The 24,982-nt window shown below is 43.2% G+C and overlaps 1 long non-coding RNA gene across 1 annotated transcript; it reads left to right on the top strand.

Annotated features, from left to right (window-relative positions):
* The first annotated feature begins 1,036 nt into the window (after nt 1-1,036).
* On the top strand, nt 1,037-24,752 carry LOC136631930 (uncharacterized). Its single transcript, XR_010793098.1, has 4 exons — nt 1,037-1,084; nt 7,945-8,070; nt 21,613-21,647; nt 24,524-24,752. It is a non-coding gene; the product is annotated as an uncharacterized lncRNA (long non-coding RNA).
* Nucleotides 24,753-24,982: the final 230 nt, after the last annotated feature.

The raw sequence follows: 24,982 nt of genomic DNA, 5'->3' as shown, positions 1-24,982 counted from the left end.
GAAAAGCTACAGCAATTCAGAATAAACACACTTTGAGGTTTGACTCAGAGCTGAGTTTCAACTCACAGAGGAGGGTCGGGGCACACAAGCCTACCAGCTTCTCCCTGCCCACAGTATGCAAAATGACAGCTCCCTCCCTGCTTTTGTATATGGAAAGAGCTGCCACTTTGCATACTGATTAGAGATGAGCGAATCTACTCGGTTCGGGTGTTTTTGAACTCGAGCACCGTTTTTTTCGAGTAACTCACTACTCGGACGAAAAGATTCGGGGGGCGCCAGAGGAAGCATGGTGGAGCAGGGGGTAGCAGTGGGGTACAGGGGGAGCTCTCTCTCCCCCCCCCCTCACTCCCCTCTGCAACCCCCCGCTCACGCCCGGCGCCCCCCGAATCTTTTCGTTCGAGTAGTGAGTTACTCGAAAAAAGCGGTGCTCGAGTTCAAAAACACCCGAACAGAGTAGATTCGCTCATCTCTAATACTGATTACTGTGACCAATCCCCAGCCTCAGCATTGGTAACAATGATCACATGCTACCATAATCCAAATGAGCAGTGAGGGGAGCATAGTGGTGTGCACTGGTGCATCAAAGAGTGAATGCTTGGTGGAAACCTTTTTTTTTTTTTTTTTTTTAATATTTTACTACATTTCTGGTGCCCCTGAGTACATGTCTACTGCCTACGGGGATAGTGGAACAGCCCCCAAAATATAGAAATGCCCCACCGAATTTTGAATGGTTGAGAGACATGCTCTTGCCGCTTAGCTACATTTACTACTGCACGTTAGTTCACTGGCTGCAAATGCAAATATTTAACCATATGATAGAAGAAAGTAAAGGAGAAGAGGGCTCAGTAAAGAACTTGATGAGTAGGGCAAATTCTTGGTGTCAGTCAGTTGTTACTCAGTTTGTTAAAAGTAATCTATTTCTTAATGCCAAATCATAATTATAGGAAAATTAGGGAACGTACATGATGTAGAGATGATCGACTGAATGACTACTCAAAGAAATCGGAGGAGAGACATGTTCTGTCTTTAATCCTTACAGGAGGATTCTTTAGAAAAGCTTGCCCAGAACCAGGAAATCGGCGATGTGAGTATAACAAGTTTACGTGTACAATAGGTATGTAAGTGTAAGTCTAGGGATCGTCCGGTATAATGGCAGTTATAGTGTGTGTGTGTATGTGTGTATATATATATATATATATATATATATATATGTATACACATAGTTAAGCGTTAAATTCTCCTTGGGTATGCATGAATGTAGAATGTGCCAATGCTCCCATTCTCCTCCTTTAGGAACAAAGAATGCTCGCGCAAAATTTCACTCTTGTACGACACCAGGACGTTACATTACATAGGGGTGTCAATACTTTTGCAATTAGCATTGAATAACCGAGTTATGACCCCTTTACTTTTCCTATTTAGGACCTAAAGTGGGTGCCTTGCTACACTCATTAGGAGAGCTTTTTTTAAACAATCTTTTTTTTATTGAAAGTCATTAAAACAAGGGTTGAAGCAGTGGGTGAGAACAGAGTATACTCAGTACAGTGTATCATCAAATATAGGACACACAGGTCCTGTGAACATTGTGTTTATGCAGTTTGGCAGTCACTAGGCTTATTTGGCTTGAGGCAGTAATAGTCTATGGGGTGTTTCGAATGTGTGTGTGTGTACAATATTATGTGCTCTAAGGAGAGCTTTAAACTAGTACAATATGAGAAGGGAAGTGAAAGGTCAGTTAAAAATATACAGCTAATTATTACATTTGAGATCCTCGCTATTAGAAGTGGAAAGGAAGAACAAAGACAAAAAAGTCAGAGGGAAAGTAGAGGAGCAAGAGACACTGATCACAAACTAAAATGTTTTTACACAAATGCACAGAGCATGGGGAAACAAACAAGGATAATTGGAGCTCCTATCACAGGAAGAGAAATATGATGTCATAGGCATCACGGAAACTTGGTGGAATGAAACACATGATTGGAATACAAGGCTTGAAGGATACAACTTATTTATAAGAAACAGACCTAAAAAAGCGAAGGAGGTGTTGCGTTGTATGTTAGAAAAACATTCATCTCCACAGAGATTTACACTTCAGAGTATGGGAGTTCTGTAGAAATTGTTTGGGTAAAAATACAAGGAGAAAACAACAGAAAGGACACCATTGTAGGCATTTACTAAAGGCCGCCTGGACAAGCAGAAGTTATTGATGAACACATTCTACATTAGATGACCAAGCTCTCAAAGAAGCATGACATAGTGATCATGGGAGATTTTACCTGTTTAGACATTTGTTGGGAATCTCTCTCAGATAAACGTAATGGTTCCAACAAATTCTTATCCGCTCTTGCTAACAACTTTATATTCCAAAAGGTAGAAGAGAAAACAAGGGGATCTGCTATCTTGGACCTAATACTTACCAACAGGGAGGGAATAGTTGAGGAAGTAAGGGTGGCTGGGACCTTAGGAGGCAGTGATCATGCTATCCTTGAATTTTGGATGAAAAGGGGAGGAAGACCTGAGAAAACTCAGACCTCAAGGTTGGATTTCAGAAAGGCAGGTTTTAATGAACTCAGAAAGAGGCTAGGTAGAATCAACGGCTGGATGTTCTTAAGAACACAAATGTCGTAGAAGGTTGGGAAATATTGCAAAATGAGATTCTCAAAGCACAATTGTTAACAATCACTAAAATAAGGCATAACTGGAAGCATTTAAAAAGGCCAGGATGGATGGACACATAACTTGCACACATGTTAAGAATGAAGAAACATATGTTTATCAAATGGAAAGAGGGGAGAATATCTAAAGAAGATTCTAATGCGGTCTGTAGAAACTGTAGGGCAAGTGTCAGAAAAGCTAAAGCTAATAATGAATTGAGGCTTGCAACAAAGACCAAGAGCAATAAAGAAGGATTTTGGAGGGTATGTCAAAAGCAAAAGAAAAATCAAAGATGCTATTGGATGCTTACAAGATGAAAATGGTGAATTGGTTAAGAATGATTTTAAGAAGGCCAAAGTTTTAAATTCCTATTTTGTATCTGTTTTCTGTCAGAAAGTAGATGGGACATCAACTGATCTTCCCTGTGCTATTGGGGGGATAAAATAATGCAGACTATCTATAAGCAAAGAGATGGTGAGGGAACACTTAGCTAATTTAAATGAATTCTAATCTTAAGGTCCAGATGAATTGTATCCTAGGATACTAAAGGAAGCAGCAGAGGTAATTGCTGAACCACTCGCCATAATCTTTGAAATATCCTGTAGAAAATGAGAAGTCCTAGAAGATTGGAAAAGGGCAAATGTTGTCCCTTTCTTTAAAAAAGGGAAGAAGGTGGATCCAGGAAACTACAGGCCGGTGAGCCTGACTTCTATACTGGGAAAGATCTTTGAACAAATTATTAAACAGCATGCATGCAAGTACTTGGATAAGAATAGAGTAATTAACCAGAGACCGCATGGGTTTGTAACAAAAAAGTCATGACAGATGAATCTTATTTCCATCTATGACAGAATCACTGACTAGGTTGATCAGAGAAATGAGGTAGATATAGCATATCTTGACTTTAGTAAAGCATTTGACAAAGTATCTCATAGCATATTTATTGAAAAAATGACCAAATAGGGGATTGACAAGACAACTGTTAGGTTGACTTAAAACTAGGTGAGTGATCATACTCAGAGTGGTCATAAATGGCTGCACATCCAAGTGGAAGAATGTATCAAGTGGGGTACCACAAGGGTCTGTCCTAGACCCAGTGCTGTTCAACATTTCTATAAATGGAGGAGGAAATTGATGGGAAATTGACAAAATTTGCTTACGAAACAAAGCTAGGAGGTATAGCAAACACTAGAGAAGAAAGAGAGAGTATTCAAAAAGATCTAGAAAGGCTTGAACAGTGGGCGGCGACTAACAGAATGGTATTTAACAAGAAGAAATGCAAAGTCTTACATATAGGCAAGAAAAATGAAAAAAGCACATACAGAATGGGATGAATTGAGCTAAGTAGCGCATGTAAAAAAAGACTTGGGTTTACTAATAAATAATAGTCAACAATGTGATGCAGCAGCCAAAAAAGCAAACACAATTCTGGGATGTATTAAGAGAAGCATAGAGCCTAGATCACGTGAGGTAATTATCCCCCTCTACTCTTCCTTAGTCAAACCTCATCTGGAATACTGTGTCCAGTTCTGGGCACCCCACTTAAAAAAAAAACATAGACAAACTGGAGCAAGTTCAGAAAAGAGTTACCAAGATGGTGAGCGGTCTGCAAATCATGTCCTATGAGGAATGGTTAAAGGATCTGGAAAGGTTTAGTTTCCAAAAAAGAAGGCTGACAGGTGACTTAATAGCTATCTACAAATATCTGAAGGGCTGTCACACTGCAGAGGGATCAGCCCTGTTCTCATTTGCAGAAGGAAAGACTAGAAGCAATGGGATGAAACTGAAAGAGAGGAGACACAAATTAGATATTAGAAAGTCTTTTTTTCCCTACATTTAATTTGTGACAGTGGGGGTGATCAATGAGTGGAACAGGTTACCACAGAAGGTGGTGAGTTCTTCAATGGATGTGTTCAAACAAAAACTGGACAAATATCTGTCTGGGATGATTTAGTGAATCCTGCCCTGAGCAGGGGGTTGGACTTAACCCTTCCAACTCTACCATTCTATGAATGGTTGTGCCAAATTTAATGTTTGGGAAGTTAGAAATTTAATTAGGTACATTACATAGGGGTGCTCTTACTTTTGCAATTAGCATTGAATAATCAAGTTGTGACCCCCTTTAGTTTTCCTATTTAGGACCTAAAGAATGGTTGTGCCAAATTTCATGTTTGTACAACACCAGGAAATTAGAGAATTAGATTAGGTACATTACACAGGAGTACCAATACTTTTGCTACTAGCATTGCATAATCGAGTTGTGACCCCCTTACCTTTCATCTGTAGTACCTAAAGAATGCTCATGCCAAATTACATGTTTGGACGACACTGAGAAGTTACATAATGTAGGGGTGCACTTACTTTTGCACTTAGCATTAACTAATGCAGTTGTGACCCCTTTACCTTTCTTAGTTAGGACCTAAGTAATAGTCGTGCCAAATTTCAAGTTTATATAACACCAGAAATTTAGAGAATTAGATTAGGTATATTACATAGGGATGCACTTACTTTTGCACTTGGAATTGTGAGCCCTTTACTTTTCCTGTCTAGGACCTAAAGAATGGTTGTGCCAAATTTCAAGTTTGTACAATACCAGGAAGATAGAGAATTAGTGGTGAGTGAGTGAGTGAATGAATGAATGAATAACTGAATGAGTAAGTGAGTCAGTTAATCAGGGCTTTCGCCTTTATATAAATAGAAAATGGGACCATCTGCGATGCCAACTTTGACAGCCTATAAGTTTTCATGATCTAGAGCAGTGGTGGCGAACTTATGGCATGCGTGCCAGAGGCGGCATGCAGAGCCCTCCCTGCTGGCACGCGTCGCCGTCGGCCGCTCACCACGTTGGGGAATACCGGCCTGAGTCGTGGCTCCCCTGCCAGTATTCACTCAGCAGCACTGCAAGCGGCGCTGATCCCAGTGCACACTGTGATGTCAGTGTGTAACCGGGATCCTCCTCCCTACTACAAGAGCAGGGGAGGAGTGTGGGTGTCCCTATTACTCCTGGTGGCCGCTATGGGGTGTTACTATTACTGCTGGGGGCTGCTGTGGGGTGTCACTATTATATTGGGGGCCACTGTGGGGTGTCACTATTACTGCTGGGACCATTGTGGGGTGTCAGTATTATACTAATGGCTACTGTGGGGTGTCACTATTATACTGGGGCCACTATGGGGTGTCACTATTATACTGGGGGCTGCTGTGGGGTGTCACTATTATACTGGGGGCTGCTGTGGGGTGTCACTATTATACTGGGGGCCGCTGTGGGTGTCACTATTACTGCTGGGGGCCGCTGTGAGTGTCCCTATTACTGCTGGGGACCGCTGTAGGGTGTCACTATTATACTGGGGGCCGCTGTGGGGTGTCACTATTATACTCGGGACTGCTGTGGGGTGTCACTATTACTGCTGGGGCCACTGTGGGGTGTCACTATTATACAAGTGGCCGCTGTGGGATGACACTATTCTATTGGGGGCCGCTGTGGGATGTGACTATTAATGCTGGGGGCCACTGTGGAGTGTCACTATTATACTGGGGGCCGCTGTGGGGTGTCACTATTATACTGGGGGCTGCTGTGGGGTGTCACTATTACCGCTGGGGCCACTAGGGGGGAGTTACTATTACTGCTGGGGCATGTTTACATGTGGTGGAATAGGGCAGGGCTGTTTCAAAAACAGACAGCGTGCAGATTTTGACTGCTTTTTAGATGCGGAAATGCTGTAGAATTTATCACAAAAATTTTCGCTGAGGACATTCTGCAGCATTTCTGCATCCAAAAAGCTGTCAAAATCTGCACATTGTCTATTTTGAAGCAGCCCTGTCCTTTTTAGCTTACAGTGATAAAATCATATGTCGTGATAAGCCCTGCCCCCTGACATGTTGGCACTTTGTGATAAAAAAGGGGATTTTGGGTTGCAGTTTGGGCACTCGGTCTCTAAAAGGTTCGCCATCACTGATCTAGAGACTAAGTTACAACATGTGTGAACCAACAAGCTGCGAGATACCATAAGGAACCTGTGTGCCTCCATGTCTGCCTGTTTCACATCTTGCATATAAGCTAGAGGTGGTCCAACAGGGTACTAGAGCCTCCATGTTACCCCGTATCACATCTTTTATCCAAGTTAGAGGCGACCCAACAGGGCATTAGAGCCTCCATGTCCCCCCGTACCACATCTTATATCCAAGCTAGAGGCAGTATGAAAGGAGGACTAGAGCCTAATTTAAATTTTTCCTTTTGCTCTGATATTGTAATCACTTAGGGCTTCTACCCACTAGCGTTTTTTTTAACGCTGCAATATCGCTGCATTTTTTTCAATGGGACTTTCTAATATTAAAATTGCATCCCACAAAAATCGTGAGTTTGAGCTTTTACAATTTTTGCATGATGTGATTTTAACATTAAAAAGTCCCATAAAAAAATGCAGCGATATCTCAGCGCTAAAAAAAAACACTAGTGGGTAGAAGTCCTCACTTATAACAATGATACAATCACAAATAGATATTGTTATATCCGTAAACCTATAAGTGAGTATTAATTCACTTCCAAAAAACAATAGCGATAACAAGTGATAAAAAAGTCCTATGTTCCCAAAAATAGTACCAAGTAAATCTACATCTTAAACGAGCCACAATGGACAAGTTGTGCACAATATTTCAGGATGCAACATGCATGACGCAGCACACGGAAATGCATACATGCGCTGTGCAACACATGCAGGCAGTGTACATTGTGTATCCAACATCACTCCGTGATATAAACCAGAATAGTGTATACTGCGATTGTTTTACTCAGACTGTTTGTCCTAGTAAGAGAGGCCATGTGAAGATTCACTATGAAATGAATGTGTTCTATCTCCATCCAATTTCTGGGCTTATTCACACATCCGTATATATCGGCCGAGTTTTCACGCCCGGCCGATATACGGTGTCACACAACTGTACATACACAAGTATTTAGCCATGTCAAAAAAATCACCCTAAAATTGTGAGCACCAAAGTATTGGATTCCAATGTATTCATTCAGATGAATGATTTTTGGGCACATAAAAAAAATCACGTCAGAAAAATATCAATATATCATTGCTAACCAGAAGACAAGAGAAGGGGAGGAGGGGGATGCAGTTGCCACTCACTGTGGAAGATAGTGAGAGGAGCAAAAGTAACAAGATGTGACTCTCCTTTTCCTTTCATTCCGTTCTTTCTCCACCCCTGCTTAAACTTGATAGATATGTGTTTATATGTACCTACTTAATATAGCTGGGGTGTAATATTATACTTATTTATTCACAGGGGGAGAACGCGAAAGAGTGTCTTTGGGGAAAGGCGATACTACCGACCTCCTTGTAGCAGAGATTGTGCTAGAGCTAGATGGTCCCCCCAAGCTTTCTGATATTCTACATAAATGTGCCACACCAGGTAAAACTGATACACTGCGTTATACTGAGTACAAAACCCAAGGGGCAGAGAAGAATGCAAAGAGCACCAAATACAGAAGCCCTGTGCCACGATCCATGTGTCATGCCCCGTGCCTGGCATAGTAGTTTTCTATTAATTTGTGTAAGGTCTCAGAATAACTGCTTCATCCAGCTGTGTATAATGGACCTGTAGGCACTCTGCATTGTATGACGCCTCCATCAGAAGTAATATGGCACAGATGTTTTATAGGGATCTATTAATGCTATATGATAGAACTATAGTTACCGGGGCAGTAATTCTTCAAGTATTTTTAAGGAGATTCACTGACGAAGAATCTGTTAAAATATACTAACTTTATTAATGACTTTTAAAATCTAGACAGAACAAAACATATATAATGGATCCTGAGGGCCCTCGGGTATATATCTTTTTGATGAAAGTAAGATGTTTTATTCCTTGGCGTCTCAGTTACATAAACCGTCTCTTAAGTATCCCTGCTATTCAATGGGTAATGGGCAGTTCAAACCACTTATGAGGTATTTATGATATGTGTGGGATGATTGCCACCATTGACTCAGTCAGGGTTGCAGAGATGGATAAGGCAGCGCCTTTTTTTATCACAGTTCTTTCTTTAGATAGTCAGATATATTGCAGTGTTTTATACTGAGGCTTTGCCCTCAGTAGTATAGTCAGAGTCCCCTGTCCCTTGAGCATATGATGAGATCACGTGTATTGTGTTCTTGATTACTTATTCATAGAGTGACTCATCAGAACATAGTAATACAGCAATGTTCGTATCCCAATTGGGGAGATATTGAGGAGGGGGGGGGGTGTTAAATTGTGTAATATATCCTCTATGATACTCAGTATCTAAAGGGTTAAGTTGTCCCTTTGTAAAATTCAAACAGATTAGACAGCAGCAATATAGATGAAAATTGCCGGTTTCTAGAGTTTGAAATTCAAATTACACTTGTTTTCACCCAGAGGTAAATCTTGCCCCTGAATGGAGAGGAAAGGGTTAATTTTGAATAGGTGGGCTCCTGGGTGATATATATCCCTGGCCCAATTGCCCAGTTAAGATAAACAACTGACAGGTATCCAAAACTATGCCTTTTCCAGTTTTATGCAAGTCAACGCATAAAGGGTTAACTCCCGTTAAATAGGAGAATTTCTGTTGAGTGACTCACTTCAGGGATGCCGCCAGTCATCACGGCTGCTCCCTGCTTCTCTCTTTACAACATCCTGATGAAGCAGTCTCCTTTCAAGAAGGCTGCAGAAACGAGTCGATGACGCAGAGTAGTGAGGTTAGATTCTTAAATTAAGATAGACAGTGCAGTATACTCTCTCATTGGCTGCCTGATACCATATGTCGGGCGGCTACATCGATGCCGAGGTAGTCACTTTCATATCACAGTGTCTGATGCTGTGAGAGGAGATAGGGACTTTCTCATGCAATATTGAGGATTTTTCTCTACTGGGGGATATACTTGAATATGGGGGAGGAACCACCAGCGCACAGAAATTCTTGCATAACAAACATAACTAAACCAAAATGGGAAAATCTCTTCCTAAACAAAACCTTTTATCACAGGAGCAAACCTGCCTAACTGGCAGGCCGATCGCTCTGATAAGAGCGGACCCACAGGTGTACCTAGGCCACTTATAAATCTCTACCAGGGAGCCCTGAAAACCATAAGCACTGCAAGGTACACAAAAGTGACACTTATCTGAAGTAGCAGCAGACTGCAGCAGGCATATGGAACTCCAACTATAGGCTGTGCTCCTCACAGCAGACCCAGGAAAAGACTGAAAATTGGCCAGCCCTGAGGTCAGCTCTAGAACAGCTTATTTAGGGTCGGGCCACTAAGAGACAGGTGAAAACTGACATCACTCACCCGACACCACGCTCCTTTGCCCCGATTCAGGACACTGCTAAAGCTTGGTCCGGCCTGAAAGCAAGGTGAAGATTTCAGAACAGCTGCAGCAATATGACTTGCGTCCAATTATTAAGACACCAAAATTGAAGAAAATTTTTTAAAAATCATTTTTTTTTTGTATTTTTGAGTAGTACCTACTAAAGGTATGAAGGAAAATGACAGCTCAGCGATATGTTCAGGACATCCTACAGCCACATGTGTTTCCTCTCATGGCAGCTTCCAAGAGGCATTTTCCAGCAGGATAATTCTCAGTTGCACACACAAAGATGTCACAGGAATGCCTCCACAACATTGCCACACTTCTGTGGCTGCCCGGTTGCCAGATTTATCACCAATAGAACATGTATGGGACTATCTGGGATGCCAACTTTGACAGCCTATGATCTAGAGGCTCAGTTGCAGCAAATGTGGACCAAAATGCCACTGGATACCATATGGAACCTGTGTGCCTCCATGCCCGCCCGTATCACATCTTGTATATAAGCAAGAGGCTGCCCAACAGGGTACTAGAGCCTCCATGCCCGCCTGTATCACATCTTGTATCCAAGCATCAAGGGGTCAGTTTTCCTCAATAAATTATACTTTTGCTCTGATATTGTAATCACTTACAACAATGTTACAATCACACAAGGAAAGTTTCATTTGATTCCAACAATTCCTTCTAGATTTTTTTTTGACATTGGCCAATCCGATTTGCAAACAAATCGCGGTTTTACCAACAAAACCATGCAGCCATAAAAGGGGTTGTCCAGCTCTGACAGATGGATGACTTATTGTCAGGATAAGTCATCAGTGGCTGATCGGCAGGAGTCTGGCGCTGGGGACCCTGGCCACATGGCTGATAACCAGGCTGCTGTATCAGTGTATGGAGCAGGAAGGACACAATTCCATAAGGCCAAATGGAGCAGAAAAGAGGAACTCCTGAACGTTCATGTGAAAGAGCCCAAACAAAGTTTCTATAAGGATAAAAAAAATATTCAAAGCAAAAGTAAATAACTTTTCTGAATGTAGGCATAAATAAACAAAGCACAAAAGCCTATAATTGGCATTGTTATATCTGTAAAATCTGAACTATTAAAATACCACATTTACTTAAAATACCCAATTTAATTAAAAAATATAAAATGCCAGAATTGTATTTTTTGAGTATTTCTTTACTTTTAAAAAAGAATAGAGATAACAGGTGATCAAAAAGTCATGTTCCCAAAAATCGTACCAATAAAATCTACATCTCGCTCTACAAAAAATGAGCCTCTATACAGCCCCATCAGGTGAAAAATAAAAAGGTTGTAGGTCTCAGAATGTGGCGAAAAAATGCAATTTTTTAAAGTAAAAGATATTATTATTTTTAGAAGTAGCAGTAACGTAAAGGGAAAAACAATTGGCATCAGTGTAACTGTACTGACTCAGAGAATATAGTGAACATATTCTGTTTAGTACACCGTGCATGCTGTAAAAACAATGGCATGATTAAGATTACACATAGGATGTGACTATTTACTCCCCTCCTCTTTGCAGAATCACCAGTGTACAGGTCACAGAGCATGTATAGGACAGTCTCCCATGCGAGTTAATAGGTCCCCTTCAGTCTGTTGTGAGAATGACCTATGAAGCTGCTGTAAAGCACATCGCTATATGCTATTAAATGTAGCTCAGGAAAGATGCACGGTCTTTCCATTAACATTGGCTGCAGCAGTCACATGTCCTGGACAGCATCAACCAGGAAGGACAGAGTGCTTGTGAAGCAATTTTAAGTTTTGGGAAAACCGCATAAAATGAACAACCAGCGATAAGCGAACTAATTATCTTTCATTGTCAGCCATGGTTACACTGATCAATTGTTTTTTCAGATTTGAAGGATCCAGCACATAAGAACAGGAGATAAGGTTGTCACGGGTGACGCCACCGCTCCGTTACCACCGGAATGACCCTCAGCGGTAGATAAAGAACTGGCTCAGAGATAGAAAGCATAGGGTGATTATAAATACTTCATGCGCTGATTAGGCAACCATTGCTATTGGGGTGCCACACAGTTCAGTATTAGGCCCCATTCTGTTCAATATATTTATCAATGACCTGATAGAGGGGCTGCACAGCAAAATATCAATATTTGCAGACGATAGGAAATTATACAAGATAATTAATACAATACAGGATAATGTGCGGCTACAAATAGATCCAGATACGTTGGGGGCTTGGGTAGGAAAATGACAAATGAAGTTCAACATTGATAAATGTAAGGTTATGCACATGGGCAGGAGAAATGAATGTCACCGATATACACTGAATAGGGTACTGTTAGGGAAAAGTGATATGGAAAAAGACCTGACTGTAGACTTAACTGGAGCAATCAAAGCCAGTCAGCTGCTGCAAAGGCAAATTAAGTTTTGGGGTGCATTAAAAGAGGTATAGGGGCGAGGGACGAGAACATTAGTCTTCCACTATATGAGGCACTTGTCAGGCCTCACATGGAATACTGCGCACAGTTCTGGTCATCGGTGCTCAGGAAAGATGTTACAGTGCTGGAGGGGGTCCAAAGAAGGGCAAATAAATTAATAAATGGAATGGAAGGACTGGAATACCCAGAGAGGCTATCAAAAGTGGGATTATTCACCCTGCAAAAAAGATGGTTAAGGGGCGACCAAATAACTATGTATAAATACATTAGGGGGACAATACAAGGATCTCTTCTGTGATCTGTTTGTACCCAGGACTGAGACGGTAACAAGAGGGCATCCGCTACGGTTAGAGGAAAGCAGGTTCCATCACCAACACAGAAGTGGGTTCTTTTCTGTAAGAGCAGTGACAAAGTGGAACTCTCTGCCTGAGGACGTGGTGATGGCAAAATCCATAGAGGAGTTTAAGAGGGGACTAGATATTTTTTTTTAGCGCTATGATATTACAGGATATAGACATTAAATAACCAGCGGGTTGTTGATCCGGGTCTTGGTGTCAGGTAGGAACTTTTAAATGTTGATCCAAGGATTATTCTTACTGCCATTATGGAGTCAGAAAAGACTTTTTTTTCCCTAAAATGAGGTAATCTGGCTTCTGCCTCATTGTTTTTTATTGCCTTCCTCTGGATCAATAAGGAAGGGAGGTGTGGGGTGCCGGGGGGGGGGGGGGGGGGGGGGGAACAGCCTAAACTGGATGGACATTTGTCTTTTTTTCAGCCTAGCATACTATGTTACTTCTTTTGGCTAATTTCTTGCTTTTTTTTGGGTGGCCTTTTTTTTGTTAACTCAATTGTTTTTTAACATATATTTTTCCAGTCCATTACTGAGGGCTCGGTCAGACGAGCGGAGATCTGCGCGTTTTTCCGTGCGGAAAAAGAAAGCACTGCATGCAGGAAAAATCTACATGACCACGTCCATTGCCCCCCATATGTTCTATCTTTGGTAGGTGCAGATTTTTGCCCGCACCTGCGGTGCATCTTTTTTTCTGTGGGGAAAAACATGTGCATCTCTGCTCATCTGACCGAGCCCTCAGGATTTTGTATTTGTGATAGTCCCATTTATTGGGCCTCATGTTTATGGGGAAAATAAAATTTAAAATCCACAGTGGATCACCCGCACGCATGATCCACACTAGAGATGAGCGAACGTACTCGTTTCGAGTAATTACTCGATCGAGTAGCGCCATTTTCGAGTACTTCAGTACTCGGATGAAAAGATTCGGGGGGCGCCGGGGGGCGGGGAGAGGCGTGGCGGCGCGGGGGGTAGCAGCGGGGAACAGGGGGGAGCCTCTCTCTTTCCCTCTCCTCCCCACTCCCCACTGCTAACCCCCGTGCCGCCACGGCGCCCCCCGAATTTTTTCGCCCGAGTACGGAAGTACTCGAAAATCGCGGTACTCGGGCGAAAAAGGGGCGTGGCCGAGCACGTTCGCTCATCTCTAATCCACACCTAAAATTTCCCATAGGAATGCATTGACCACCCACGGGTAGATAAATAGCAGCGAATGGCATTTTAAAGTGATTTTAAAATTTCATGCGCGTTAAAAAAACGCGACATGCTCCATAGCTCAATTGATCTCCCGCATGAAAAAAAAGGAGTTTAAGCTCACCCGCACTGTATCCGCAGTAGAAATCCGCGTTACATATCCGCAGCGGACCTGATTTTCCCCGTGGACATGAGAAATTTTCAGGTCAGATATCTAAAATGATGATCATATAAAACCAGTAAATGTTATAAAATAAAGTTTGTATGTGTAGATATCAGAAAAATTTTTATGAAAAAAGTATAAACTCCTGGTGAGATATATTAGGACTGATCTTTCATACCCGCCTAAAACCAAAACTTCTTAAAGGGAACCTCTGTTTTTCACTGCACTAAACCATCCCCAGCGCACTCTCAGCCGCAAAACAACCTTCCAGATGATATTTGTATAACTGTCCACTGCAGCCACATATCTCAGCTTAGGAATTCTTCTGATCTCTCCTACTGTATGCTGATAACGCTGCAAAATCCTGTGGGCGTACTCAAACTGTGCAAACGCCCCAGAGACCTTTTTCTAACTCAGCATTTTATTGAAGTGGATGATGTCCTCTATGTCATCCAAAGACCAATGAAGACACTGAAGTCCCAGAAGTAGAATGGAACCAGTGCATGTGCAAAAGAACCTGATGCCAATGACAGTTCAGGCTCTTCTGTATATACACTGACATCACTACTGGAACATCGGTGTATTCACTAGCCTATGGATGATGTAGGGGAAGTCATCTCTTTCTATTAAAGGCAGAAGGAATGGGTTGTAAAGAAGTCTTCAGGAGGCTGGCACTGTCCAGGCATGCCCACCAGACTGGTGAGCCCTCATTAGCATATGGTGCAGGAGTATTAAAAATGATGTTTCTTTAGGTAGGTGGGTACAATGGATTAATATAGATACATGTTCAGGAAGGTGGCTCTGTGACTGGAGGAGTGCTGGAATTGTGTAATGGGGTGAAAATAGGGCACAGGCTCCCTATAATAAATCTGGCACATCTTGGGTTGTTAAAAAAATAAAAAATAAATAAAGGATCTACATTAGAGATGAGCGGGTATACTCGCTAAAGGCAATTGCTCGAGCGAGCATTGCCTTTAGCGAGTATCTCCCCACTCAAAATGGAAGGTCGGGTGCCGGTGCGGGGGAGCGGTGAGTAGCGGCTGTCAGCAGGAGGGAGCGGGGGGGGGGGGGGGGTGAGAGGGAGAGAGAGATCTCCCCTCCATTCCGCCCCGCTCTCCCCCGCAGCGCTCCCTGCCCGCTGCCGGCACCCAAACCTTCCGTCTCGAGCTGGGAGATACTCGCTAAAGGCAATGCTCGAGCAATTGCCTTTAGCGAGTATACTCGCTCATCTATAATCTACATCTGTTGTCAGATCTCCACTTTCAAAATATTACTAACATGCAGCGCACATATGTTAAATGATATTTAGTAGCTATTTAGCATGATATGATTATTTGTTTTACAAGCAGAAATATTCAAAGTTTGAAAATTGTAATTTTTTTAAAACCCGTAAATTTGGGATTTTTAAAGCATATACATGAAACTTCACCACTAACAAAGTACAATGTGTCATGAATAGAGATGAGCGAGCACACTCATCGGATGCTCATTTGAGTATTAGGGTACTCGAGATGCTCATTACTCGAGACGAACACCACGCGGTGCTCGAGTAAACTTCATTTCCCTTCCCTGCATGTTTAGCGCCATTTCTTATCCAATAAACATGCGGGGAAGGCATTACCACTTCCTGCTGGGACGTGCCAACCCTCTGCACATCTACAGCAGTGAGTGGCTGGCCGGATCAGGTGACCGCTGAGAATTAAAGCTGTTGCCACCCACAACTCGCCTCAGACGCATGCTGCATCAGATTAGGGATAGAGCTGCTGCTAGCAGTGCTAGGCAGAGAAAGTCTTAGTGTAGAGATTAGGTTGCGGTTAGGCAGGGAGCCTGACTACCAGAACTCAACAGTCCTTTTTAGGACTACTACTCCTCTCATTGTGTGCATCAGCATTTTGGTTGGCTGGGACCAGTAGTTCGCACAGATTTTTTTCAAGCTCACTATATACTAGTCTCTGGGGGTCTGTGAATTGGTGCTATTCAACAGCAGTATACACTTTTACATTTTTCTGTGCCAGTTGAGAGCGTACAGTTTATATCAGTCTCTGGCATTTTGAGTATCATTTAGTCCAAGTGCTTTATCCAACATGGTGAAGACTAGGGGTAAGGGTTGAGGCCGTGGTCCTGGGCGGGGTGAGACAGTGCCTGCTGCTGACAGATTAATAAAGCGCCGCGTATCTCCCCTCCCTAGCTTTATTTCACATTTTGCAGGTCCGCGTGGTAGACCATTATTAAAAGCAAAAGAGTGGATGTGGATAGCAGATAATGACTCCTGTACTTTATCCAACAGCCAGTCTTCCACACAGTCCACTCACGCCAGCCAAGGCACTGCACCTCTGAATCTTCACGCTGCTCCTCCTTCCTTGCAGCCTGGTCATTCCAGGAAAAGGAGAGATTATGAACAGGCATACACCCAACAACTCTTCTCGGGTCCCTGCCCTGAGTCGGGAAAAACAGTTCCACAGCCACGTGAGGAGTTCGTCGTCACCGATGCCCAAAATTTGGAACTTTCACAGACTCAGGGTGATGAGGGTGTGGACTTCCAATTACTGTCTCAAGAGCTATTTGTGGATGATGAGGATGAGACACAGTTGTCTGTCAGTGAGGTTGTTGTTAGGGCTGTAAGTCTGAGGGAAGAGCAGACAGAGGATTCAGAGGAAGAGCTGGTGGACAATGAGGTGACTGACCCCACCTGGGTTGATAAGCCTACTGAAGACAAGGCTTTAAAGGATGAGGCAAGACCAGCAGCAGAACAGGTTGGAAGATGCAGTGGGTTGGCCAGGGGGAGAAGCAGGGCCAGAGCAAATAATACACCGACTGTTCTCCACAGCACCCCCTCGCGGCAAGCCTCCGTGCAGAGGGCTAGGTGTTCGAAGGTCTGGAGGCTTTTTATTGAGAGCGTGGATGACCGAAGAATAGTAGTGTGCAACGTGTGCCGCACCAAGATCAGCAGGGGAGCCACCACTACCAGCCTCACCACCACCAGCATGCACAGGCATATGATGGCTAAGCACCCCACGAGGTGGAAAGAAGGCCATTCATCGCCTGATGGTCACACCACTGCCTCTTCACCAGTGTAACAACCTGGCACAGAGATGCAATCCCCCTCCCGGGACGCAGGCACAAGCGCCTCCCTGCCTGCACCCTTACCTCCATCAATGTGTTCCAGCACAGCGTTCAGCTGTCGCTAACCCAAGTGTTGGAATGAAAGCGGAAATACACGACCACGCACCTGCATGCACAATCTTTAAATGTGCACATTGCAAAACTACTCAACCTGGAGTTGCTGCCATACAGGCTAGTAGAAACGGAGGCTTTCCACAACCTAATGGTGGCGGCGGTCCCTCGGTACTTGGTCCCCAGTCACCACTATTTTTCCTGGTGAGCCGTCCACGCCCTACACCACCACGTGTCACAGAACATAAACCGTGCCCTCACTAACACGGTTACTGGGAAGGTCCACCTAGCCACAGACACGTGGACAAGTGTGGGCGGGCAGGGACACAGCATCTTCCTGACGGCACATTGGTAGAATTTGGTGGAGGCTGGGACCGAGTCTGACCCTGGGTCAGCTCACATGCTACCCACATCACCCCTCCTCCTTCACCATCTCCACCACTCAATTACCATATGTGAGCACGTCGCCTACAGTCGTTAGCTCGAGGCACTACAGCACAGCGGTAGGGAAGAGTCAGAAGGCCATGCTGAAACTACTCAGCTTGGGAGACAAGAGGCACACAGCCGAGGAGTTGTTACAGGGTTTGACGGAGCAGACCGATCTGTGGCTTTTGCCGCTGAACCTCCAACCAGTCATGGTCGTGTGTGACAATGGGCGTAACCTGGTAGTGGCTCTGCAGCTTGGCAGACTAACACACACATGCCATGCCTGGCCCACGTGTTCAATCTGGTGGTTCAGCACTTTCTAAAAAACTACACCCATTTGTCGGACCTGCTCAGCCAGGTGCGCCACTTGTGCGCACATTTCAGGAAGTCCACCACAGATGCTGCCACCCTCAGGACACTGCAACATCGCTTCCAGCTGCCAGTGCACTGACTGTTGTGCGATGTGCCCACACGCTGGAATTCAATGTTGCACATGTTGGCCAGGCTGTACGTGCAGCATAGAGCCATTGTAGAATACCAGCTGCAACATGGCCGGCGGAGTGGTAGTCAGTCTCCGCAGTTGTTCACAGAGGAGTGGGCATGGATGGCAGACATCTGTCAGGTCCTAGGAAACTTCACAGAGTCTACGCAAATGGTGATCGGCGATGTGGCCATTATTAGCGTAACCATTCCACTGCTGTGCCTGCTGAGAAGTTCACTGCTAAGCATAAAGGCCGACGCTGTGCAGTTAGAACAGGAGATGGGGGATGAAAATATGTTGTTTGATAGCCAGACCACCCTCTTTCCTGTTTCTCAGCACGTATTGGAGGAGGAGGAGGAAGACACTGCTGCCCACACTGCAGAGGGTACCCATGCTACTTCCCCCACATCTGTTCAGCATGTATGGGCTCAAGAGGAGGATCATAAAAGTGATCCTCCTAGTGAGGACAGCGATGTGTTGCGTACTGGGACTCTGGCACATATGGCTAACTTCATGTTAAGCTGCCTTTCCCGTGACCCTCACGTTAGACGCATTCTGGCCAACATAGATTACTGGGGTTTCACCCATCTTGACCCAAGATATAAGGAGAACCTTTCCACTCTCGTTTCCAAAGAGGAAAGGAGTATGAGAGTTATGCAATACCACAAGGCCCTGGTGGAAAAGCTGATGCTAAAGTTTCCATCTGACAACACTAGCGGTAGAGGATGTAGTTCAGTGGGCCAAGTAGCAGGGGAGGCGCAGGCATCAGGCAGCATGTCCAGCACAGGCAGGGGAACACTCTCCAAGGCCTTTGCCAGTTTTCTGGATCCGCAGCCAGACTGTGTCACCACTCCCCAGTCTACACTGAGTCGGAGGGAACACTGTAAAAAGATGGTACAGGAGTTCATTGCTGACCGTACCAACATCCTCCGTGATCCCTCTGCTCCATACAACTATTGGGTGTCAAAGCTGGACACGTGGCATGAACTTGCGCTGTACGCCTTGGAGGTGCTGGCCTGCCCTGCCGCTAGAGTCTTATCAGAGACTGTATTGTCGCCCTCATACCTCACGCCAGCAAATTCTTTTAAAGATCATACAATAATTCATTGCGACAATCGTTGAACAGGAACTGCCCGACGCTTAAGCTGGCTTACACAAAGGATGTGGCACCAGAGACCAAATCACGAACCTGCACTGGATCATAGAGAAGACCCAGGAGTGGCAAAAGGACATGTACATGTGTTTCATCGACTATAGCAAAGGTTTTGACTCCGTCGGACATGACAAGCTTTCGAAGTGTCTAAAGCAAATGGACATCCCAGAACATATTGAACAGCTTATAAGGTTGCTTTACAACAAGCAAGAAGAAACAGTCAGGCCAGCTTATGCAAACACGGATTAGTTTGGAATCGAGAAGGGCGTACAGCAAGCCTGTATTCTATCACCAGTCCTTTTCAATCTGTATGCAGAAACCACCATGAGGTGATGCAATTTGGTTAAATTAGAAATCAGAGTCAAAATCTGTGGCAGAAATGTCAACAACCTTCGATATGCAGATGACACCACCCTGCTTGCGGAAAGTGAAAGGGACCTGGAATACCTTTTCCAACGAATGCAAAAGGAAAGCGAATACATGGGACTGTACCTCAACAGCAAGAAAACGAAAGTCATGACCATGGTAGGCAACGGTACAGTGAACAGAAAAATTAACAACAGAGAAGTTGAGACGGTCCAAGATTTCATCCAAAATCGATTGCAACAGGTAATCTAGATCTGAGATCAAGAGATGGATTACACTTGGTAGAATTGCAGTGCAAGGAATGGAAAGGATCTGGAAAAGCAAGGACATTAGCATTGCAACAAAAACCAGACTGGTCAATGCAATCGTCTTTCACATAACGGCGTATGGTTGCGAAAGCTGGACGCTCAGAAAAACAGAAGGAAAATGGATAGGTTTGAACTCTGGTGCTGGAGGAAATTGCTATGGATACCTTGGAATGCCATGACAATGAACAAGATAGTGTTAGATCGTGTCAAGCTAAAAATATCACTAGAGGACAAATTTAGCAAACAGTGGCTCTCTTTTTTTGGACAAATGATGCACGCTAACTCAGTGGAAACAGTATTGATGCTTGGTAAGGTCAGTGGAAAGAGATGATCAGGACGACAAAGAACAATATGACTAGATACAATCAAGGCCACCACGAACGAGCCAATGCTGGAATTGAAAGAAGCCGTGAAAGACAGGAATGCATGGAGAACATTTATTCATGGAGTGACCGAAGGTCGGATGCGACTGAATGGATAATCATCATCTATACTATACATATTTATCCACAGGCGGAATGTGTATTTTGAAGACGGACATCTCTGATGAGGATCCTGTAACAGGAATTGAGTTGAATGGTGATTCATGTACCCCCAAGTTTTCTGATATTCTACACAAATGGCGCTCACCAGGTAAAACTGATGCACTGTGTTATACAGAGTACAGAACCCAAGGGGGCACAGAAGGATGCAAAGAGCAACAAATACAGTACCTCTGTGTCGGATCCGCACCTCACACCCTGTGCAAGACATTATATTCGTTTTCTATGAATTTGTGTAAGGCCTCAAAACTATTGCATAATCCAGCTGTGTATGTTGGACCTGTAGGCACGCTAAGTTGTATGGTGCCTCCGTCATACGGAATATGGCACAGATATTTTTCAGAGACATAAGGAGGTTCAGTGTGGGCCCATATATTTCTATTGGTTCTATATAATACAGCAATAAATATGTAGTACGTATAAATAAGCTGTCGGGGTGTTACTCTATTAATGTAGCGCATCGTGCTAATACTAAATGTAAGAACGCTGTGCAACAATAATATATACATTTATACACTGGCTGAATTCTTGGTCTAATGTATTGAGTGGCAGTCGACAACCATGTCATCCACAGTCGTTTACTTTAATTACTTCAAGACCGAACCTTACTGACCAGGCCAAACATTGGAAAACTGGTGTGTCACTTGTACAGAGAATACATCTGTAAAGGCTTTACATATCCAAGTAATCTTGATTTTTTCTTCGTACATATTGTACTTTATTTAGGTGGTAAAAGCAGACTGGTATGATTTGTGTATATTTATTAAAAATGCCAAAAATGAGGAAATTTTTAAAAAAGTATGTTTTTAGTTTTTTTGAACCAGCATCACCGGCCTCCACTTTGCTTCAACTGGTTTTCAATTGCATATATGTCCTGATGAAATCTTTCACCATACACATCTGATAAGTCACTGCATCTTTCCAGGACGTACTGTTAGACCGTTCTGATAAATGAGGCCCTTGGTTATAATGGTCAATATGCTATAACAAATGGTACAATATTGAATATCCTACTTTCTAATGGTGTCTGTAACTTTGTTATCTTGCCTGACAGAGAAATCTGCTTGTGATTCTGCACCCTGACTGCAGGTAAGAATACTGATTTTTACACAGGAAAATGTATCCCTGTAACAATGTGTTATTTATCAGATAAATATTTCTACCTGTTTATTGTGGAAGCACATTTGAAAAATGTTGCATGTTTCTAAGCAGTTTTGGAGAATTACTAATTTAATATTAATTTTTAAAATTATGATGTTTTTAATTTTCATTTATGCTTAATGTATAATTTTTAATGTATATACATTGTATTGATGATGAGATTGAATTAATTGATGTAATAACTAATTGATGTGATAAAATAATGCAAGAGAACATTCACACTTGGCAGAATTGATGCAGATTTTCCATAGGAGAAAATCCGCACCAAAACCCGTTGTGCAGACTTTGACGTGGATCCAAATTAGACTTCACTCCTATATTTAAAAGAGTGATATCTGCTACTCCTCACCACCTATGTTTGACCCAATACATTCCCACCTCATTCTCAAACTTCCTACTGTGCTCATCCCAGCCTTGACTCATCTCCTTATCCTAGCACTAACCTCAGTTGTCTTGCTATCTTCATTTAAACATTTAACCATCACATTTATCCTAAAGAATCCGTCCCTCGATCCGTCCTCTGTGTCCAGCTATCGCCCCATCTCACTGTGTGGGATAAACTCAAAACGCTAAGCAACCCACTATTCAGCCATCTACAATCTGGCCTCCGACCTCACAACTCCACTTATTGGCTTTAACCAAAGTCACTAATGGTCTTTCAGCTGCAAAAGCCACATGACATTATACTATACACTGCTCCTTCTATAGCTGTCCTCTTCCGTCTACATTATCCTATACTCATTTCTCCTAGAACTGTCCTCTGATTTCTACATTACTCTATGTTTCTCCTTGTAGACCTCTCCTTCTCTTAATACATTTCTCTGTGCTTCTCCTTTTAGACCTCCCCTTCGCCTTCTACAACCCTCTGTGCTGCACCTTCTAGGCCTCTTCTCCTCCTTCTACATTACACTATGCTTCTCCTTTCAACCTGTATGCCACCTTCCGCTTCACTGTGTGCTCCACTTTCTACACCTCTATTCCTCCTTCTATATTACTCTATGCCTTAACTTCTAGACCTTTCTTCTGCTTTCGAAAAACTGTTGTCCACTCTCTCTCTTGTAAAAAACTCCCTTGTCCCTTGGCATTACATGCTTGGCTTCTTCTAGATCACCAAATCATTACTTAATGACCAAATATTGTGTTTCCTAATCGCACACCACCTCAATGCCTTGTCCAGTCTCTGTTAGAGCCCTCAGGCCTCTGTCCTAGGACTCTATCTACACTTATGACCTAAACCAGCATATAAAACACCATAGGTTTCAGTATCACATTTATGCTGATGACACTCAAATCTACCTTTCTGTCCCAGATGTCACTGCTCAGCTGTCCAGAATTCCAGATTGTCCATCAGTTATTTCCTCCTTCTCCTTCTGCTTTTTAAAAATCAGCATAGAGAAAACACAATTCTTCATCTTTCACCCATTTCACTCAACAGTCCCACCAGATTTATCAATCACCATCAATGGCTCCATACTTTTCCCAGTCTCACTAGTCTGCTGCCTCAGGATAACTTTGATTCTGCCCTGTGTTTCAAACCACACTTGTAAGCCCTCACCATCTCCTGCCATCTCCATCGTATAAACCATTTCTTCAATCTACTCTTCAAGTCAACAAGAATGCTATAGATGTCTACATCATCTCCAACCTACACTAATGCAGCATCCTCCCCTGTGGCCTCCCATCTAACACTCCTATACTTTCAATCCACCCTCAACTCTGCTGACCAACCTTTCCCCTTGCTCCACTTTTGCCTCTCTCCACTACCAATCCCTTCACTGGATACCTCTCACAAGGCTTACTGAAAAGTTAAAAGATATGGACTCACTGGGCTGGTACGAATTTGACAATGTGAAGCAAACAGAACTCACAGTCAGATGGGTTGAGATTAGTGAAAGTGGTGTGCATGCATCTACAACGATAGACAAACCAAGGCTCCGTCAGACGAAGTACAGGCAATACAGTAGACAGGCAAAAGGTTTCCCGGCTCCCACAGTCAACTGTCTGTTTCTCCAGACAGGAGACTCCATGGAATTCTTGCACAGCTCACACTACTTTACTTTACTCACTCACTGTTGCGCACTTCACTGCTGCAGCAACACAGCCCAACTCTGCAGCCACGACATTCAATGCCACACCCCACCTTATATATGTCACTCAGCATCACCTGCAGAGTACAGCATGTCCTCTTGTATGCCCACATATGCACAGGCTCAACCCCATGTGGGTTCAGAGCCACACACCTTCACACTGGGCATCACAGTAGTTGTTGGCAGTAGCAAAGTACATAGTTAACCATAACTAATATACATATAGATTACAACATCCTACACAGCATTGTCCCAACTAAACTTTACTGTAGTCACATTATTACACATACTATAGCTGCCCGGGGAAATATTCTAAAAACTATATCACTGACCTATTAATGAACTTTTAGTCTAGCCCACTGAAAATATAACGTTTTCCTATTAGAGCGGCATTCAGGTTATCCATTATCCACAGAATGGGGATAACTAGCTGATCATTGCGGGTCTGACTGCTGGGATTCCCACCAAAACTGAGACAGAAGTCCGATCAGTCCTTGGATAAATGGAGCACAGGTTGAGCAGGCATACTGCTGCTCCATTGATTTCAATGAGAACTCAGGAGATTGCCGAACGCTTGAACTATTCTGTCAATAGGGAATATCTTGTAATTCATCTATCTGTAGTCACAGAGTCCTTCAGCTTTGTTGTTCTAATATTGAGATCCCGTCTTTCCTCACCTACAGAAATATAACATTGATCACTGTCTCTGTACCGCAGGTTCTGTGTTGCGGCTTCCAAACTACAAGAACTACAACGACTCTGAGAAGTGTAATTCCTGGTCTAATCTGAGAGATTGGAGGAACATTAGCATCGGAAATCAACAGCACAATCACAAATTGGGTGGAGGGCACAAATATATATTCACTATAATAATGTAATGAATGATCTTCACTTTCCTGATTACGACAGACTTAGTGAGAAGAATAAACACAATGATATAATCAGATCTGTGTTGAGAGTTTATTCTCCAGGGTAATAATAAGTATAATGTGCTGGATCTGATGTGGTAGCAATATACATGGCTGAAAAATAAGGTCATTTAGAGCCGTGCAATAAATACTACTTCCACTAGGAGGCGGTTTATCTATAAAAACTGCACTATATGGCCAGAAGAGCAGTACATGTGTAGTGGGCCATAAATGGGTTCTACAAAAGCAACTTTGTCATTATTTGTCG

This window comes from Eleutherodactylus coqui, chromosome 6 (genome assembly GCF_035609145.1).
Source record: "Eleutherodactylus coqui strain aEleCoq1 chromosome 6, aEleCoq1.hap1, whole genome shotgun sequence".
Classification (NCBI taxonomy): Eukaryota; Metazoa; Chordata; class Amphibia; order Anura; family Eleutherodactylidae; genus Eleutherodactylus; species Eleutherodactylus coqui.
The sequence above is the reverse complement of the archived record's forward strand: the minus strand, read 5'-3'. Positions and strand labels throughout refer to the sequence as shown.